The sequence below is a fragment of the Rattus norvegicus genome, chromosome 9, assembly GCF_036323735.1.
Source record: "Rattus norvegicus strain BN/NHsdMcwi chromosome 9, GRCr8, whole genome shotgun sequence".
Taxonomy (NCBI): Eukaryota; Metazoa; Chordata; class Mammalia; order Rodentia; family Muridae; genus Rattus; species Rattus norvegicus.
In genome coordinates, this window is record NC_086027.1 from 52104718 (window position 1) to 52122081 (window position 17364).

Below are 17364 nucleotides of genomic sequence, written 5' to 3' on the forward strand. Positions count from 1 at the left end.
GCAAAGCCAAGGCAGGGGAACTAGATGGGCTGCTGCAATTCTGAACCAGCTTACAGATAACCCTCAAGAACTCGGAGCTGGAACAGACCTTCGAAGGCCCTGGGCTGGTGAAAGTAAGTCAGAGCTTCCTCTATCTCCCAGTCGATGGTATGGCATATCCTCAGGAAAGATGTGGCAGAGGGAAGCAGCTCTCTTCAGTCAAGGGCAATTTCAAGAGAGGCTGATTCTAGACAGTTGTCAGCTGCCACCCTGCCGTTTGTAAATGGAAAGGGGTTTCAGGATCTCAAAGAAGGTGAATGCTCAATGTATTGCCCATTTACATGCCTTATCTCACCTCAAGCCTAGAATGGAGTGCCATCTGACTTAGTGCAGCAAACACATTCAGAGCAGTAACAAGCATGGCCATACCAGTCAAAAAAGGGTTCCTCAAGGTCAGTGTCCGCTTGGTACTAAACTGGTTCACAATGCCTAATGGCACTCACCTAGTTTGACACCTTTTAAATTAATTAATTAATTAATTAATTAATTAATATTGGAGCTCGGGGGGGTGGGTCTGGCTGGTTCATATTGTTGTTCTTCCTACAGGGTTGCAAACCCCTTCAGCTCTTTCAGTCCTTTCTCTAACTCCTCCATGGGTTGGGGGCTGTCCCCATGCTCAGTCTGATGGTTGACTGCAAGCATCCTCATCTGTATCAGTAAGGCTCTGGCAGAGCCTCTCAGTGACATCCATTTCAGACTTCTGTCAGCAAGCACTTCTTGGTATCAGAAGTAGTGACTGGGTTTGGTGACTGCATATAGGATGGATCCCCAACACTTTTAGCACGGAATCTCACTGCAGGGTAGGTGGGGGTGAGGTGAGGACTCTAGTTACCACAAGGTTTGTACTTCTACCAAGTTGAATACTCTAGGTAGAAATTGCCCTTTGATCACGACAACAAATTATTAGAAGTATACTTGAAACTAGCACAGAGTGTGTATTTGTTTATGGCAGCTCTGGTTTAAGACTTAAATAACAGAGCAAATATTTAAGATGTTCATTAATTTTCTCAAAGTGGAATTTCTAAATAAGGCATTGTCTTCAGAGTGACCAAGACAGTGAGGTTTTTTTTTTTTTTTTTTTTTTTGGTGTGTGTGTATATGTGTGTGTGTGTGTGTGTGTGTGTGTGTGTGTGTGTGTGCCCATGAGTGCTCATGCAAGGATAGGAAGCCAGCATCAAAGAATGCCCCTCAAAACAGGAGTTACAAGCAATTATGATCTTCTCAATGTGTGTTTCTGGTCTTTAACTTGGGCCTTCCACCAGAGCTGTGTACACACACTTAACGACCAAGTCCCCTCTCCAGCCTCAAAATAGCCTTTGAAAATGACAGATAAATTAGGTTGCTTTTGTGTCCCAAAGTCTCCACACTTCATATGTGGGAAACATCACTAACACTGGCTGAAACCCCTCTCTCATCTTCAAACGTTGCCTCCTACCAATCACTTATCCCATCCGCCATGTTGCCACAGACATGAGGGCCGTTTGGCTGCTGTTCAGCTACTTCCACTTCACCCTGCACCTGCTGGGCACCCTGCATTTGGCATTTTTCCTCCAGACACTGACAAGGCTCCACTCAGACAAGCTGCCTGCACAGCACAACCTCAGCCTCTCAGCCCTCTCTCATGACTGCTGTCTCTTCATAGCTCTCATAAACTGCTAACAAGGAAACACTGTGTGGCAGCATCCTTTACAAATATATAAGTAGACACATACATACATTTACACACACACATACACACACACACATGACCACATAGGTACAATATATGCACACATACATACACAAATATACACAATCATACACTGTGAGTAGTTGATCCATATTGTCATGTCTTTTAAATCATCTTTCTACTATTTATAATACCAAAAACTATATAAATAATTAGTATACCTTTTTGGTTAGGGAATAATGATAGGATGATAGGGAAAAGTCCATACATGATCATCAGAGATACACGGTTTATTGTCTGTAGTTAGTGAATTCTTGGTGTAAAACCCACAGATACCAAGGGCCAACTGCATATAGTTATGTATATACATCCTGCACATGTATATAAGTGTGCAGACTTAAATGTATATGTGCACTGAACTTCTTTTCTCTGGAATCTCAATGAGTCTTGGATCAATTCCGAGTACATAGCAATTAGTCATTAAGCAAAGATTTGTAGAGAGAAGTGTGGACCAAAATTTAAGCTTGAACTGAACCAATGGACGTAGTGTTGCTTGCTATAAAGGTACAAGATTGACATTTGAATAAAAGAATGAGAATTCATCTTAGTTAGAAGAAAAGCATCTAATAAGTAGAAGTGAAAATGTCTATCTTAAAACTCATGATCAAGAGTTCGCTGGGCACCATATTCCAAATTCCTTGAAAACAAGGCCCATGCTCCGTTCTTGTTTGTCTCCTCAACTCCTAGCATCGCACCTTAAATGCCTTATGCACTTACCAAATATTTGTTGAACTTATTTGACTCAGCCCATCAATAAATCCCAGTTGGAGGAAGAAGCTGTAGGTACCTGATGCGGCATGAATGCAGAAAGCGTGTGTGTTTCCAGAGTCACTACACTTTTTTAAACATCATTTTTAATAGCCTTAGACTGGTGCACCAATTTTCTTCACTATGTTTTCAGGCAGAGACTTAGAAAAAACATTCAATATTGCAATGCTGTTTAAGAGAATTTTCTAACTTTCCCGGGAATGAAAAGAGCCATTGACAGAAGCTGAGGAGTAAGCTGGTCAACATTTATGGGGGAGACTCTGTGCTCGGCGTGCAGTGGGCAGAGCTGCAGTCTTAATGATCCAGAGGAAGGCTCAGGAGGTACTTGGCCTTGGGAGGGAGGTGTGTGGGGAGCCTGGCTGAGTTTCTTTATTTTCCTTTGGTGAACCAGCCACTCTACCTCCTCAGGAGAAATTGGTAGTGTGCCTTGCCATGGATGAATGGCTGCCCCTCCTCTTTTAGAATACATCCTTCCCTGGGAACCTTGGAAAACTGAGTCCTTCAGTACTCTTTGAGAACTCACACCCAGCGGCCACAACTTTAGGATGTCCAGACAATGAGAATGCAGACCTAGGCAACAAGAGACCAGCTTAGGAGAAATGAACATCCCCCTAAAATGTCCAATAGGAAATACCCACCATACATTCAAACACACAGCCAACTATATCAGATCCAGACTAAAGTTCAAGAGAGAAAAATCAACCAAGGGCAAGAAACTCAAAGAGTGGGAAGCAGCATCTGACACGTGCAGAGACTCCATGAGAATGACCAGTGGCAGGAAGAGAGTCCTTGTTGTTGTTAAAACAACAAGCAACTTACTGAGAATGCTCATTCTAAAATCTGTGCACATTTTGAACATGAGAATATGATAAAAATCATCTCTAATTTCACTATATATTATAGTCCAAAATCTTTCTCCTCACTCCTCCCACTCCTGTAGTGTGTGTGTGTGTGTGTGTGTGTGTGTGTGTGCGCATGTGTGTTTGTGTAGTGTGTATTTGAGGCTAGTGCAGGCTAACGTCAGACTGTCAGATTTTCACACCTCCTACCTCAGCTACCAAATGATGAGATTATAGGCTTGTGACAGCACTCCAGGCTTCCACAGTAACTGTGTGCACACGTTTATGTCTGTATATTCAATTCACCCATTCCACTGATATTGAAGAACCAGCTATGGTGTCTGCTGTGAAGCATCCACTAAGGGTGAACTAGAGTTCCTGAGTGTCAGTGTCTTATCTAGTGACAGACCAAGATTTACAGAAATATGATACAAGAACTTGGTGTGGACCATCAGGAGGCTGTGATAAGAAAGTAAGGAGAGGGTCACATCGTATAAGACCTCATAAAGAGGATGGCAGCCGATCTGGAGCCAATTGGGAAGGGAGGGCGAAGAAGCAAGCTCAGGCAAGGATGGACCCTGCCTGGAAGTGTGAACTTAGTCAGGTGTGGGACTAGGGTCCAGTAGAGACTTCCCACACCTCGGTGGGTAGATGGGAAATGCTGAAGTGGATGATAGAGAACACCACAGATTCCTGAGAAACAGAACAGAGAAGACTCTGCTGAGCTCTGGTAGTTTCGTAGGGAAGAAGGGAAGGAGCAGGAGGAGAGGCTGGAGATGTAGCACCAGGGCCACAGGCCGTGGTGGTGCAGAGAAGAGTAGGTAACCTTAGAAGACTTAGAAGGTTCCGTTCACCACAGACCATGATTCAGCTCTCATCCGATAACACGTCACGATGAATTGAAACCTCGTCTTCGGGAACCATGGAACAGGATATAGCACAGCTCCGAGCACTGTGAATCTGTGTGCATTTTAGGCACAACTCAAGACATGAGGGACACCAAGGTGGTAGCAAGACTTTTCTCTGTTTTCGCCACCTTCCTTAAAACGTTTGTCTTCAGAAGGCGACAGCATGGATGTGACTCCTTAGGTTTCCTGTACTTTAGTACTCGGCTGTCCTAGTACTTGCAATACTTTTTCTGACCCCGCTCTTCCACCTCTCTGCCCCATCTCCTTTCCTTTATCTTCCTCCCTTCTCCCCTCTCTCTTTCTGTCCCACAGAAAAACACTAAAATTGTCCCTTATCTTTTCTTACCCAGAATTCATGGGTAGCTACTTCTTCCATTTCCTCTCACCTGATTTCTCTGTACAAATCTTTATGTTTAAAAAGAGTGCAAAAGGAATCCAGTGAGGAAGACCATACCTTCCATGAAGGTCTTTCCTTATTCTCCTGGAAGGAGCCCCGGTCTATAATACTGGTTAAAGTAGGGAGAGGGACAAGAATTTGGAAGGGATATTGACAAGGATCGTAAGGAGAGTTCTCTCTGAACAACATACAGGCATGTACATGCATGTGCACACTAAAGTCTTGATCTACAGTCTCAGTTAAGACATGCGTATTTTCTTGAGCATCAGTACTTTAGGTCAACCTTTCAAAGACTTTCTAAGTCAATTTTATCACCTCCCTATTTTTTTCCAGTAGATGTGGCCAACCTGTCAGCCACACTGATGTTTGGCTAGTTTCCGTTATAGCCCACAGCATTTCAACGTTGCTACGGAGGTATAAAGAGGGTTGTACAGGAAAGGTCTAGAATGCAAAGTGCTTTATTCATCATAGATACATGCTTATATAATGTAGCCCCTTGGGGAAAGATAGACGAAGACCCCAAAGCAGCATTTTAAAGCATGCTTCAGATTAGTGTACAGTCTTTACCCTCTAACAACAGGGTCTGCAGTTCCCTGACTGAGGACAGGAACAGTCCTAAGTAAATGTATGTAGGTAGAACTCAAGAGGCTGGCATTGAGGTAGAAGTGAAGAGACCCCTCCACAGGCAAGGCCATTAGCAGGTGTTTCAATTCTCTAAATGATTAGCATCAGGTGCAAAAATATAATTACTACGTGAGTCAAACCTTCTCCACCACTTGTGAACCTTTCCGTGTGAAGTCCTGTCAACCTTGGTTTTGGTTTGTTTGTTTGTTTTTTTGTTTGTTTGTTTGTTTTTTGTTTGTTTGTTTGTTTGTTTGTTTGTTTTAAAGCAGGAATCAAAGTCGAAGAAGCCTGTGTGTTCCAAACCTGATGACACTCACCATCAGCCACTGGTCAACAGTAGGTACCTTTATGCTAAACCAATGCTTACAGAAATCGGAGAGGGAAGTGGGGGGATTAATCAATTTACAAACTGCTCTTTTCTGCCATGCGTTAATCTTGAGGCAAGAAAGAAAGAAAGAAAGAAAGAAAGAAAGAAAGAAAGAGAGAGAGAGAGAGAGAGAGAGGGAGGGAGGGAGGGAGGGAGGGAGGGAGGGAGGAAGGAAGGAAGGAAGGAAGGAAGGAAGGAAGGAAGAAAGAAAGAAAGAAAGAAAGAAAGAAAGAAAGAAAGAAAGAAAGAGCGAGCCAGTGCCCTTTTATGAAGCAACACTTACTCTAGTAGGAAAAAAAAACAAAAACAAAAACACCTGAGACTGGACAATAGGCTTGGGCATGCTGAGTTGATCACAGTTGGCCAGGCTTCCTCTCTCTCTACCTTCTCAGGGCCTTTGCTACGAGCACAGATGCTGTGAGTGTCTAAGGGAGGGAAGGGGGCAGGATACACACTCAACTATTTCTGCCTCCAGATCATGGAGCGTTTTTTTTAACTACATTGCCTGTGCGTTAAACACAGAAAGAGCTATCGAAGTGGGTAAAATCCCTGCTTGTTGCAAAGCTGTAGGTATTAGGGTTCAAAGTCAACACTGGGATGCGTGGCTATGGGAATGACCAGACAACCCTGTCTGATGCTTCATAAACAAAAAACCCACACACCAATACTGCATCTGTACTTTTCAAACCGGTTTACAGAAAAAAAAAAAAAGGAAAAACTAACAAAAGTTATCCAAAACTATCACATCTAAAAGTCATTGTGTTCTGGGGATAGGGAGGCCTATACTGCACCAGAGGTCTCTGAAGGCTATGGAGCAGCATACATGGATAATTCTGTGCTCATGGACACATGGACACGTGGCACATTCTTTAGCTGTTTGGTTTAAACCACCACAGGGCTTGGTCTTTCGCTCTAAAAGCTGGGCCTTATCACTCCACAATGAGGTGGACTTATATTTGAATCAGTGTTTAATTCCCTTAAGCCAGCCCTGAGGTACTGTCGGAGTTGGCAAGGGGGGCTCTAAATTGATGTTTTAATTGCTTGGTCCGTTCATCAGGGGGGTAGACACAGGGTCTGTGTCGAAGGCTTTGAAATGGTTGTGGGAGAAGGAAAGGCCACTGGTACATAGAACCCATTCATGGCTTGTTTATGGTCTCTACCTGTGGAGGGCAGGGCCTGGGAAGGTGTAGCCGTAAGGAAATGGATGCGAATTTCTTGTTCATCAGATTCTGTCCAAGCCAATTTGATTCTAGAGAAATGTAAAACTGGAGGGGGCCTTGTGAATTTGAAGGGAAATATTGCTATTATGCAAAATAAAATAAATTCGGAATTGGTATAAAAATAGAACATTGACAAGGTTTCTAGAAAAAATAGTGGAGGGCTATCCCTCTATCTATCTATCTATCTATCTATCTATCTATCTATCATCTATGTATCTATCATCTATGTATCATCTATCTATCTGTCTCTTACTGTGAAGTGTGTAACTTGGTGAGAAGGATCAAAGCCACAAAGGCACTGCCTGTTAGGAAAGAAATCCCAAGCTATTGCTAATGACACACAATGGAGCTCCTCTGGGCGCTAGAGTAAGGACTCAGAGAAATCAATGAGACTGATTGTACTCAACCAAACCCTTGACTTTGTGTAGTTAAGTTGAGAAATTCAAGTTAACCATGGCTTTGGCTCCCCTCTATAAAATGCTTGGGTTGGTCCATACCCAGGGAACATACCCCAGCCTAAAGTGATCACATGCCCAGCCTCCAGCACAGCTCCACTGGGGCAGATGGTTTGGGGAAAGTAGAAGGTCATTAGCGGCCTCATCCCCATTATCATCAGCCCAAAGACCATCCCGATGCACTCTGCTCTAGGAGGCCTAGAAAACCCGCATCTTTCATAGTAATGACTTCCAGTTTACAGCCTTCGTTTGTTATATTTCCTCAATAGCTGTTGTGTTGAGATTAACTGCATAAATGGTCTGCAGCTGTCTGTTATGAATTAAGGGAGTTTAATCAAAGTATTTCTAATGTACAGCATAATGATAATACATGGGGGAAGTAGTATTTAAGAGATAATGATGGCTTCAGAAGATCACTGTTGTAATGTTTAGTGCACATGCCTTCAGCATTGAATTTGTTGTTGTTCTGAATATGCTTAATGGATCACTGAAAAGCTGCCTAATGCGGGATTGTTTGATGGGGCTGACAGAACTGGAATTAGCCCATTGCTGTTTACTGCATACAGCCATTAAGATTAATTGCTGCCAGATAATTTTGACTGTTTTTATCTTCTGGAAAAAGTGTCACTAATGGGTTTATAAATTGGTTCACTATTACTAATAGTAAGGCCAGTGTGACAGGATAGAATGTCAGCTAATTCTAAAGATAAAGGTAGGAAAGTAGAAAGTACTGTACGGCTTGCTGGTTTTAAGGGATACTGTTATCTAAGAACAGACAGACTGATATATGATGCTCATTAATGCTCCTTCCTGAGGTTCGGGTTGAACCTAATAGATGCTAATAAACTCTTATTTGATGTCCCATTAAAAAGCTCAATCTGTTTTCTGCATTAATGCCTGGTGTTGTTTATCACAACTTTGATGACTGAACCCCAAATTCTAATCTATTTTGTCTCCAAGTGTTATCTGAGCACCTGGTCGTGATGCTCAGAGAACGAAGAAAGTTCGAGAATTTATAAGTATATGGTAGGAAGCTCTTCTGACAGGTGTTCCTAATCCAGGCATTGTGTGTGTGTGTGTGTGTGTGTGTGTGTGTGTGTGTGTGTGTGTGTGTGTGTGCAGTGCAAGCTTCTAGAAACACTATGTGAGTATTCTACTCATTGTACAGAGATTGCTCACACTTAAATTTCCAAAATTTAGGTAATTTAGCTTAGTGGCTAGAAAAAATCTAAACATACTTATCTCTTACCACATTCTAGAGTTTAAAAGATTCTGAGCATATTCTTCTAAGAAAACAAAAAGGATGTAACTGTTTTCCAGGGATATGAGTCTAGTAAATTACTCACAATGACCCTATAGCTGCCACTGGAACTTTCAATCGTAGCTCCTTGTTTGTCTAGAGAAGTTACTTCCTCAAAAGGTCTGTCATGTGGCCAGCTTGACACACTGCTAACAAACCTTTCATGTTGAATTTCAAGCATACCCTTTACATCTGAGAGAGCAGGAAGTAAATAGAAAAAATATAAACAAATAAACTACAAACACTTAAGATGAGCAAGGAGTAGGTAATGAGAGAGGGAAGGGGAAGGGAGGGAGAGAACTTTGAAGACGTTTCATCAATAGTGGATCCTGGGAAAGGATTAAGCATTGCTTTGTGAATTCAAAAGCATTTTTTTTTTGTTTTTTTGTTTTTTTAGCAAAAATACCCTTTCTATTCTTTATAGTGTACTTCAAGTTTTACATTGAAAAACTGATGTACTGAGACATATATAAAGTTATATATGAAATTGTTTCTTTTTCCTTACGGTGAAGGAGGAGAAAAGGCACACAACCAATGTCTAACTAACCCTCTCTGCACAGTGTGTAAGGGGACAGTGAATCAGGCACCATCTTGGATAAGTGGTTTTCTCTTACATACTTTACAATGTGGAACTTGGTTGCAATAGTTAAAGTAAAACAGTAAGTCATATGAAAGAGTTTGCAATGCCCCTACAAGTCTTCAGGAAGAATCTTCATGTCCCTCCACTGTCCTGGTCTTACTCATTATTCTAAATCTCAGGAAAGTGGACAAAGACCACTATTGGCTTCTGCTCTAAGGAGGAATGCAATCTCTTCCTATTTAGGCTGCAAAAGGAAAGCAGGCACATTTTACTGAGAGGATTTTAGAACTCAAAGATGTATGAAAGCTCTTAGCTGCATGTGGCAAGATACACTAGACAAATGCAAAGACCTTTTCTACTCAAGAAATCTCTGTTTCACTCTGTCTCAGGCTTGCCCGAGTGGTTTAAGGATTAGGAGTTATTATACTGTCTATCTCTGACAACTTTTGTTACCTCCAGATGTCCCCATGTCATCCTCTGCCCCAAGAAGGAAATGTGAGTCCTTCACTGGCTTACCCTGCAGTCCTCGGAGTCAACAGAACATTGCCAATCAGATGTGTGCTTCAAGATTTGAAGGGAGATGTGTCTCCCACTATAATTTCAGTCTCTTTCAGAATCAGGAATGCCTGGGTTGGGGTCAAAGACAAGACACCGGAGCTCTCTCATAAGAGCTTGTATGTTCCTTAACTTGTGAATGCATCTATCTATTGGACTGAAAATTAAAAAAAAAAAAAACCAGACCCAGTTATGGTTGGAACCTGCTTGCCATCCTAGACAGTGGAGATGAAGATACATAAACTAACACTGGGGAGCACAGCACACACACACACACACACACACACACACACACACACACACACACACCCGTTTCTCCCTCTCTCCCTTTCCCTGCACCCTCCCTCTCCCTCTCCTCCACTTCCATCTCTCTCTCTTTCTCCCTTTCCCTCTCCCTCTCTCTCAATGCTCCTGCCTAGGGTGAACAGGAAGCTAGACTTCCTTGAATACAATTGAGAAATGAGTACTGAGATTTGGACTCAATCCAGGCCCACGGTTTTAAACAATCTCCATTTGTTCGTCTCAGGAACAAAGAGGGAAGTTTCCCCAGCAGGTACTTCAAGGCTCTCTGTGTTAGGGGTATTTAACAGGGACACCGTGGCTCTAGGCACACAGCACTGCTGGGAAGGAGCTGTGTTTGCAGCATCCCTTGACATCTGCCTCATTTCAATAATTTCCAGCCATCAAACCTCTGTCTGAATGAGCATTAGGAAACAGAGCCATGTTTGGTTACTAATTTGAGCCTCTCACTCACTCACGCCTTTCTCTTTCTCTACAGTTTGAATTTCCTGCTGGTGAAGGGGCCCTGGTGATGATTTGAATGCCTGCAGCTTTCTATCCCTGTGACCAGACCAGACATGTTGCTATCATCTGCATCCTCACAGGAGGGACAAGGTAAGGCCGGTATGGGTGTCTACCATTCCCTTCTGTTAACCGTCAGCTTGCTTTTGAGCGATGCAGACACTCTATGCAGTTTCTCTATGAAGACACGAGCTGAGACTGAAGCCTCATTTCATATGAGGCCATGCAGGGTCATCTGAAGTCTCTCCCAGGTGAGATAATGGCTCTTCACTTATTACAATCCCGAATTTGAAGCTGTGACCTATGAGGTGCTCCATGCCAATGAACAAATGCTCTGAAATGATTTGCTGTATGACAGGATGAGCTACTCTAACTTCCCAGAAGGCGTGGAATATTTCACCTGTGGATGAGGCACCCCTCACCATCTCTTCTGATAGGGAAACTGAAGCAGCAGGTAATAATAAAAAATGAACATCTCACGCTAGCACCGACACCAGTGAGCCACATGGCACCAGCGGGGTGTTCTCACTTCAGCAGACTTTCTGGCCCAGGGCTCCTGAAATGTCTATACCTGACTCACTAAGTTCCTGTGGCGGAGCTCTGCCACACCAGCCCCATGCAGCTAATATGGTTATAGTCGCAATTCCCAGTAACCCGGCAAAATCAAAAGTCTTGAGGCTTGTAATTTATCAATCAGATTTATATCAGCAAATTCTCACCCCACAAAATGTCCGAACAAAGAACTCAGAGCAAATGGATATAAACTGCCAACCAAGATAAGACAAATTGTCCTGGGGTTGGGGATTTAGCTCAGTGGTAGAGCGCTTGCCTAGCAAACGCAAGGCCCTGGGTTCGGTCCCCAGCTCCGAAAAAAAGAAAAAAAAAAAAAGACAAATTGTCCTGTAAGTATCCATTCCTTGTAAGGCATTCATAGCTACCTGTGGCTATTTAAAGCCACACAGATCTTGGTCGTCCTCCTCTTCCTCCTTCTTTTCTTTCCTCTCTTCTCCTCTCCGTCATCCTCTTTCCCCCTCTAAAATTCTCCTCCCACCTTTTTTTTTCACTACCCAATCACAGACCTTGCCTTATCTTGTTCCAGCCCTCACCTGCATATAGACATCAACCCACAGGAAACATCTCAGGAGAGGAGTTAGCAGGACCAAATCAGATCTACATGCAAGACTGGATCAGAATGCAAAGCTCCTGCTGGCTCTGCCTCTCATTCCCACCTACATTTTACCTCATGGTGGCTCCCATGTTGGTCATTGTGGTTGGTCCATCCAAAAGAATCTAGAATATTCAGAAGCACTCTAATTTAGTACTGTGTGTTCACTACTGTCAGAGATCTGGGAATGCCAGTCCTTAGCTTACCTTGGTGGCAAATGTCTCCAGTGTGTCTGGTCGCTATGCTTCATGTCTCTGTCTGGAGTATAGGCTCAGATTTAAGGAGTTTAAGATCACATCCTGGGTTTCTACGCTTTCATTTTGTGCCCTGGAAAACTCTCCCCTTGACATTGCAGGAAGTGAAGAGAGATGGAGGAGCAGTCCGCGGCCAAGCCTACTGTGTGTTTGGTGCTCTTTCTTCGTTCTTTGTTCTATGAAGCCCCACAGCATTCTGTAATGGTTCTGGGGGTTCTGGGAGCCTCCTTAAGTATTAGTGGTCTGGTGGGGAGAGTTTCTCCCAAGCCTACTCTATCTGTGAATGGTGGCCAGCACTTCTCTCTGCAATTCTGAGGAAAGGAAGAGTAAATTAAGACTGTCCCCCAAACCTACACAATTCCACAAGAAGTACCTAAGCAGACAAGAAGGAATATTAAAACACTATAAATGATTGCATGTAGAGAGTTGAGGGAAGTTGATCACTTATTCATCCTTTGTCCAAGTCAAAGAGTTTCTTTGGGAGAGAGGCTTCTGCCCACTGATTAATAATCAACATTTGGAAGGAAGCACGCTGTCTGATTGACAACTCCTCAAAGGGGCTTCATTGTAACTCAGCTCAGCTCACCTGTAGCAAATGACTTTCTTCAAATCATCTTTGACTCCTGGAAGTACTGATCTTTCCTTCTCCTATGGACACACACACACACACACACACACACACACACACACAATTGCAAGGCTCTCACATCAAAAGAGATAAAAAGTAGTTTATTCTGAAGCCAAATGTATCTGATCATGGCTGAGGAAACACAGATCTAAGTTATGCCAGGCTCCATGTCCACACTTGGATGCTGCTTCATGGAGTTTCATAGTAACCAAGCAAAGAATGTCATAAATTAAGGCAATCCAGGACTCGAGCCTAGGGAACCCATATTTTAGGTAAGTCTTCCTATCTTAGTAAACCTAATGAAGATGATCCCTCACAGTCAACCCCAGGGATTAATCTAATCTAGATAATCCCTCAAGGGAGTGCCTATAGGCTCCCAGTTAATCCCATCACTTATCAAGTTGGTTGTCCATATGAAGTATCACACACACACACACACACACACACACACACACACAGAGAGAGAGAGAGAGAGAGAGAGAGAGAGAGCTCTCAGATCCTAGGGCAAAGCATATAATTGCAGTCTAGCTTGGAGGAAGAACAAATTTAGGTTCCATCAGACGATTTGCATGTGCAAACACGCTATGCCCACTGAGAAGTAAGGAGGAAGAAGATGGGAAGAAACAAAGATAAAGGAATAAGGCAGAAATAGAACGATGGCGGAGGCATTTCAGAAAGTATTTCCATTGGAAAGTCTAGTTTGTGAGTCCAGGATGTTAAGGGGAATGAGGTCAATTGGTAGGCCTACCTAGGGTCCTCTAAAAGCAGAGTCTGGAGCTGTGGAGGCAGTAAATGCAGTTAACATAGGCTGCATTTATGAGCATGAGAAAAAAATGTAGGATATGAGTTCAAATCCACTAAGCCCCTGGATAAGTTTATGTATACTACATTTTAGAATCATCTGTCTCCTCTAGTCTTTCTTCTTCATATTGTTAATGTCTGTTCTCTCAGTACTGTGTAATTACATCGTTTCCTGAATAGCATGTATCTTAAATACCTAAACTGAGATCATCTTGAACAGTACTAACCATTGCCTCAATGATATAGTGGCCTTAATGTCATTGTCCCATGCTATAATATCTGACCTCATCCAGACTAGGTAGCATGTGAGAAAATTATTCTCCAAGTCTGCTCTTTTACTTAACCTGCAAGGACTGGTGATGAGACATCAAAAACCAGTAACATAAATATTCATCTGAATCCTCTGAAGGGCTGTGGAGCCCCATCTCCAGGATTCCCAGTGCCTTGGATGCACAGTGCAACATGATAACTGAATTTTCTAACAAGGTTCTTAGTGGTGCTGATGTGGATGCTCTGGTCCATACATGCAGGGCCTGGGAAGAGATGGGCAGCGGTGGAATTAAGAGTCCATAAAAGGAATGAAAGACAAGTAAGTCAAGTGTCCTGAGAAGCCTTCAAGCAAAATGATCTTGTTTGCTAAAATCACAAAAGAGCCAGAAACTTAACAAGTCTCCAATCACCCACTGTGCTGTGACCAACTGTCTTAGCAAGGGACAAGAGTAAGGTGGCAGCATAATAGAAGAGATTCCATTTTATATGAACAAGAACAGCCTGTTGTCAAGTAATCAGATTAGATCAGCATGGCATTGCAATTTTGTTGTTGCTGTTGCTGTTTTTGTTGTTGCTGTTGATATTGTTGTTGTCATTGTTGTTACTGTTTGTTGCTGTTGCTAATGATGTCATTGATGCTATTGCTGTTGTTGATGCTGTTGTTACTGTTGCTGACGTTATTGCTGTTGTTGCTGTTGGTTTTGTTGTTGTTGTTTTTGATGATGTTGCTGCTGTTGTTGCTGCTGTGGATGTTGTTGTCATTGTTGCTGTCTAACTGTGGCACAACATGAGAATCTTTGACCTCATAACTTTAAAAAGCCAACAACATGGAAAGCAACGGAGGAAGAGAGCCTAAGGACAGAAACCATCTTAAATGACAAATGTGTTCAAACAGAGATATCACAATGAATCTTCGTCAACACAAATTCTTCCTAAATTGTGCTGTCACCCTAAATTGGGATGAACCTTGCTCCATGCAGGACAGGCTGGAGAGATGAACCAGGGACGACAAACTGTAGAGGACCTGGGAATGAGAACCATAGAACTGTCTACACCAAGTGTTCTAAACAATTGATGAATTATCTTGATCTTTTGAGGGTCAGGTTCCTTTCCTTGTGTGTAAGCTAGAATAATAATATCAGCACACTAGGATGTCACGAAGATCCAAAAAGATAATAAAAGACAAGTACCTTTAAGGACTGTAAAGTGAAAAGAGAGCTGGTTTTGGCTGAGCAGCAGCAAAAAGAACAGATCACCCAGGCACTTCTGGGATTAAGCTGGAAGGTGGTAGAGAGTAGATCCCAGGCTGAAGTTTAATATCAGTACAAGGATGATTGTGTTTGGAGCTTTGGTGATAGCAGTTCAGTTCAGTTCACGGAAGACTCAGTGTTACAGTCCTCAGAGCAAGATCCTTCTCTTATCTCTTTTACCTCTGTTCTCTAACCCAAAAGTTCTGGTGAATGTCTTTGATTGATAGGGATCTTTGCCACAGAGAATGTAGTTGAAGATCTGCTTGTGACACTGTGCTGTGGCTCTGTTTAACCTCGGTTTTCACTCCACCCATTAACCAACATGATCCCCCATGACCGTTCTACCCGTAACTGTTTCTAACTAGATTCTTGGCATCTGGTAATAAAGATTTTGGTGTTTTTTTTTTAATTAAAGACAAAAACCAAACAAATACCAAAGACAAAGACTGGTTATTTTTCATACCATTTCATTGAAAAGAAGCAGTTTCTCAAGAGAACACTAGACAAGAATAGGATTTAGGTTACAAGGTGTAGTTTTTGTTTGGTGGGTTGGTTTGTGTTCATTTGTGTTGCATACATCGCAGAAAACTCCACCCATTCCTCACATGTATGGAGATCAAAGCCGTACCCTGATATGCAAATGGGAGGAGAGAAAAGTTGGCAAAATTCTTTCCTAATTCCAAACAGAAACCATTTAGAGCTGGATTCATGGGTTCAAATGGAACCTATGCAGTTACTCGTGGCCCTGGGCTTCCAAAGATCTTGTACACTCCTAACTCTCTATATTCATTGTTTTGAATATTGTTCTTTATTACTTAGGTATGCAAAGTATTTTCATTTTATACTGGGCCCAGGTCTCCAGGTTGGACAATGGCTTTCTAATACACTCTCTACCACTGATCACAATAGTAGTCTCCCAGAGCAGATAAACAGATGAGGACAGCTATAGTTTACTACAGCGATACACACAGAGAAGACTGGTCCCAAGGCCCTTCACTGGTTAATCTCTGGCTTGGAACACAGGTTTAGTGTAAGTAGTCTGTTTTCAATAGTGAACAGTGTTGTAGCTGAATGGCCATGGCCCTACACCATTGACCTAGACCTCTCAATCTCTTAACGGCACCAGTTTGTAAACTTGGGTAAGAGCATGTGGCTATGCCTCAGGGCTTTTATCAACATCTTATTAGGTAGTGTGTAGGAAGGCCCTCCTGCTTTCTGTACAAACATAAAAGAAGTAGATTTTGTCTCATTTTTATTCTTAGAAGGAGGGTATTCTGTTGTTGTTAAATATTTACATATGTTTGGCATCAAACCTATGTAAATTTACATATGACTGGCATCAAAATATTGGGTTCACATGATCCTCCTACCTCAGCCTGTTACTGTACCTGTACCTGTGGCTACAACTGTGTACACAGTTGCTAGGGTACAGGTTTGTACTACACCTCATTCTAAGTCACATTTTCTGCCAGGATATTAACCCTTCCTAATCTGACCTCGTGTTATTTGCAAACGCCAACAGGAAATGTCTCTGGGAAGCTTCTAGAGCATACATTAGAACAAGGAGGAAGTATTTGAATTATATGCCCCTTTTTGCCCTTTCAAAAACCAATCCTTTTGTGATAAAATTAGCAACACTTTGAGAAAAATAAGAGCCGGTCCCTTCTGCCAGACTCTACACCCTCAGTGTTGAGTGCAAACCAACAACAGAGGTTACATGGATCATGAATTCCATACCAATATACATACCTCTTACACACACACACACAGTTGGTCTCAGACATTGGGGTTGAGGGGCTCATATGTGTCAGCTCAGGTCCATCTTAAGTCCACTATCAAAACTTAGATGACTTTGGTGTGGATCAGTGACAAAATGCTCACATATCATGGTTCAAGCCCCGGGGTTATAAAAACATAATAACAGCATTAATAGTTGTTATTATGATAATGTGACAAACAACCTCTACCTAGAGTAATCTCTATACTAAATATGTTCTTTCCCCAAAGCATGTTTAGCAACTGAGATCACAGATCTTAGGACTGAGTCACAAAGAGCTGAGAGTCTAAAGTGTGGATGTTTTCATACACATATAATATTCATATATTTGTTGACCTAAAATCTCAGAAGCTTAAAGATCCACTGGAGCTCAGGACCATCCTCCAATCTAAGGCTTTGAGGACAGGTAAGACTTCCTAAGCCCTCAAAGACTTTCTACAGTACTACAGAAATATTTTCAAACCCATGCTTAATGCATTTAAATTCATAATAGCCAGGGAATGGAATTAACCAGGATGTCCATCAACTAATGTATGGCTAAGGAAAATGTGATACAAATACAGAATGGAATATTTTTGGGTGAAAAGAAAACACAGATAATGAAATTTGCAGATAAAAGGTAGAACTGGAAAAAATT

The 17364-nt window shown here is 42.3% G+C and overlaps 1 long non-coding RNA gene across 2 annotated transcripts in view; it reads left to right on the forward strand.

Moving 5' to 3' along the window:
- LOC120094678 (uncharacterized) overlaps nt 1-16766 on the forward strand; it is a 41258-nt gene extending 24492 nt beyond the window's left edge. The window contains exons 5-6 of one of the 2 annotated variants that reach the window (XR_005489126.2): nt 10560-10675; nt 11682-16766. This is a non-coding gene — a long non-coding RNA (uncharacterized LOC120094678). The remainder of the gene's footprint in view (nt 1-10559; nt 10676-11681) is intronic. The other variant, XR_010054781.1, reaches the window with a different exon arrangement.
- Nucleotides 16767-17364: the final 598 nt, after the last annotated feature.